This window comes from Megalobrama amblycephala, linkage group LG19 (genome assembly GCF_018812025.1).
Source record: "Megalobrama amblycephala isolate DHTTF-2021 linkage group LG19, ASM1881202v1, whole genome shotgun sequence".
Classification (NCBI taxonomy): Eukaryota; Metazoa; Chordata; class Actinopteri; order Cypriniformes; family Xenocyprididae; genus Megalobrama; species Megalobrama amblycephala.
Genome location: NC_063062.1, coordinates 15,856,839 through 15,861,317, shown reverse-complemented (window position 1 = coordinate 15,861,317; position 4,479 = coordinate 15,856,839).

The window sequence follows — 4,479 nt, the reverse complement described above, 5'->3', positions numbered from 1 at the left end:
CAAATGGATCTTTACTAAATGTTCGTCATGCGTGCTGCATGCATGCTTCGGATCATGTGAGTATAGTATTTATTTGGATGTTTACATTTGATTCTGAACGAGTTTGATAGTGCTCCGTGGCTAAAGCTAACATTACACACTGTTGGAGAGATTTATAAAGAATGAAGATGTGTTTATGAATTTATACAGACTGCAAGTGTTTAAAAATGAAAAAAGCGACGGCTCTTGTCTCCGTGAATACAGTAATAAACAATGGTAACTTTAACCACATTTAACAGTAGATTAGCAACATGCTAACGAAACATTTAGAAAGACAATTTACAAATATCACTAAAAATATCATGTTATCATGGATCATGTCAGTTATTATTGCTCCATCTGCCATTTTTCGCTATTGTCCTTGCTTGCTTACCTAGTCTGATGATTCAGCTGTGCACATCCAGACATTAATACTGGCTTGTCTAATGCCTTGAACATGAGCTGGCATATGCAAATATTGGGGGCGTACATATTAATAATCCCGACTGTTACGTAACAGTCAGTGTTATGTTGAGATTTGCCTGTTTTCCAAAGGTCTTTTAAACAAATGAGATTTACATAAGAAGGAGGAAGCAATGTTGTTTGAGACTCATTGTATGTCTTTTCCATGTACTGAGATTATATATATATATATATATATATATATATATATTATATTTATTTATTTATTTTATTGCGTGTCTACAATTGGAGTGGAACGCAGAGATCGACCTATTGGTTACTGATTACCCCCACCTTTGTGTAGTATAGTTCTCTGTGTATAAATACTCCCTGTTTTGTTGGTTATCATCATTAAGTGTGGTTTGCATGTATGTATCTCCTCAGATTCTCTAGTATATTTCTGTTTGTGGATTAAAGACTATTTATATCGAATTCCTTCGTGTTGGATTGCTACCACCAACTGTGACACTTTAGGTGTGAAATAGGTGTGAAAAATACATTCATCACATTATTATACATTACTAGACTGAGATCAAACAACAATTTGCGGACCCCCTGCTGTATTGTTGTGGACCCACAGGTTGACCAAAAAGCAAAGGAAAGGAAAGGAAAGGAAAGGATAAACTGAAGTCACCAGTCTAATTAATATTGTACGTCTATTATACAATTTGTGTTCACGCATTATGACATATATATATATATATATATATATATATCCTCTGTGCTGCCTTTAAAATTATGATGATGATGATAATAATAATAATAATAATAATAATAATAATATTTTGTTTTGCTTATCCATTGGTTTCTGTTAAATTCAATGACAGTGAAAACAGCAAAAACGGTTGTTTTTCTGCCATACAGCACAACATGGAGTTCTGTCTTAATACTAGTCTGTATTCAAACTGGAATACATCAGATTAATAATGTCATACTAGATACTACAGTGTAGAGTTTCCCTCTAGAGCACAACACATGAATCCATCTGTTCACGTAAGATCACCCTCTAATTCAAAATCAAAATAAACAAGATTCAGCCTAAAAATGATAGACCATGTCTCATTCAAAATTATATCAAACTGCTGTTCTATATTTTACATTAGTCATATTATTTTATTATCTGTACTTTTAAGATTAAATGTCAGAAAGGTCATGGGTTTGTAAAGCAAGTGATTCAGATTCCCTCCAGAGGCAGCTGCAAATTAAAACAAGTCTATGAGAAAAATAAAGCAATTAACAGCGACAAAATAAAGGTTTTTCCTTATACTTAGCAGCAAAAGATGTCTAACTGCTTATTGTTTGCACTTTATATTTCCCATTTACTGACCTTTTCTTTACACATCTGATGTCATAAAGGTCATTAGTTTGTAAGAGAGTGAGTCAAATGAGTGAGTCCAATTAAATCCATCAAGAAGTAGCTGAATTAAATGATGTCAGTGAATAAAATGAAGCAATCAAAGGTCTTTTTAAGACATTCTAATGGCTTAACTCTCTACAATCTCTTTAAAGTCTTTGGGAAAAAATATACACAGTTTAGAGCTAGGAAAGGCAATGTTTTTCATAAACACTTTTTGTTATACTGGTTGAAACTCACATCTTAATAGCAATCAATAAATAGAAGTGGTCTAAATATTAAAAACCGTACATATATCTTCTGTGGAAGTTTTAGGACCAAAAAATGTTCATCCAATCATTGCATTCAGTCCGAATGCAATGATAGGATGTCATACTTGTCTGAAGGGAGGGTGGGGTCTTATGATTTCAAAGCTAGTTTGAAATCATAATTTGGCTAGCCTCTCCAAATTGCTTACCATAGCTTTACCTGAATTAAATTTAATATATTTTTGATAAGTTACTAAAGTATATTAGTGTCAATAATGTTTGTCAAAATGTTGTTAAAATTGATCTGAAAAGTCTTCAGTTAATATATACATGAAAATATGATGAGTGGGAAAGAATCTGCCATCTTACTTGAGGGCAACTATTACTCTCAATCAAAATCTCATGTGTAATTCTGGAGCTCTATTTCATTTCTCCACCTCTGGTGTCTGTAAAAAAATCCATCAAGATGGAAATGCTGTTACATGTGTCTCATTAAACAAAGATCTGCAAACACCGTTGCTGTCAAGACAGGGGTTGGCATTTATGCATGAATTATTTAGATTACAGACATTAATTAAGACATTTTTTAAGAGATTAAGACATTTTAATTAAACAGTCATGTAGTTCATTGTTAATTATGTAATTTTATAAATAGGAGAGACTCGATGACTAAAACATTAAAGGTGCCCTTGATTATGTTTTTAAAAGATGTAATATAAGTCTAAGGTGTCCCCTGAATGTGTCTGTGGAGTTTCAGATCAAAATACCCCATAAATTTTTTTTTTTAATTAATTTTTTTAACTGCCTATTTTGGGGCATCATTATAAACGCGCCGATTTTATGCTGCGGCCCCTTTAAATCCCGTGCTCTCCGTCCACAGAGCTCGCGCTTGCCTTGAACAGTGCCTTAACAAAGTTTACACAGCTAATATAACCCTAAAAATGGATCTTTACAAAGTGTGCGGCATGCATGCGTTGGATTATGTGAGTATTGTATACTGTTATATTGTTTACTTCTGATTTTGAATGAGTTTGATAGTGCTCCGTGGCTAACGGCTAATGCTACACTGTTGGAGAGATTTATAAAGAATGAAGTTGTGTTTATGCATTATACAGACTGCAAGTGTTTAAAAATGAAAATAGCGACGGCTCTCTTGTCTCCGTGAATACAGTAATAACCGATGGTAACTTTAACCACATTTAACAGTACATTAGCAACATGCTAACGAAACATTTAGAAAGACATTTACAAATATCACTAAAAATATCGTGTAATCATGGCAGTTATTATTGCTCCATCTGCCATTTTTCGCTATTGTTCTTGCTTGCTTACCTAGTCTGATGATTTGGTTGTGCAGATCCAGACATTAATACTGGCTGCCCTTGTCTAATGCCTTTTATAATGTTGGAAACGTGGGCTGGCATATGCAAATATTGGGGCGTACACCCCGACTGTTACGTAACAGTCGGTGTTATGTTGAGATTCGCCTGTTCTTCGGAGGTCTTTTAAACAAATGAGATTTATATAAGAAGGAGGAAACAATGGTGTTTGAGACTCACTGTATGTCATTTCCATGTACTGAACTCTTGTTATTTAACTATGCCAAGATAAATTCAATTTTTCATTCGAGGGCACCTTTAAGAGTCTAGATGTGCAAAGGTGTGTTTTTCATTGTAATTTAGTATTTAATATATCTTGAGAGGAGAGGTGGATCTCAATAGCAGTCGTTTAACTTAAACAACAGCAAAGAAGGTAATCTAACAATGTACACGTTTACATGCACACCAATACACTGATAACTACCAAAAAGCAGTTTATTAAAATAACCCGATTTACTGGTTTACATGCAAATCAATAACCTGCCAATGCAAGTAAACTGCGTTTACAAGACTGTATTAAAAAAAAAAAAACTGGTTATCTCCTGGTGGTGACGTCAAAACACAAGCATCCATGTATTTTCACTCAGAGTATTATATTTATAATGTGAGTTGTGATATTAAATAAAACATTAAAAACGCCAAAGTATTTCAAAATGTCGGTGGGAAACTCTCATATTTGACCCTGCTAGAAATTTTACTTTCCCAGAATATTCTCAGAACGTCACCACTGGTGTTAAAGGGTTAGTTCACCCAAAAATGAACATTATGTCATTAACCCTTTCGCACGTAAGTTTGAAATATTCTGGCTGACCCCCCAGCGTGAGTTTTTTAAGGCGACCGTTATTTAGCGTATCACTTTATGGTTTCCATGGTGACGCGTCATTGCTTGTTACGTGACACACCGCAGCACTGTATGAATGATGATCTGCTTTCATTTGATTTTTCCTTTTTTATTCAAAATATTCACAAATTTGTTAACTATAGCATGAAATATCTAATATTCCGATTGCCAAATATG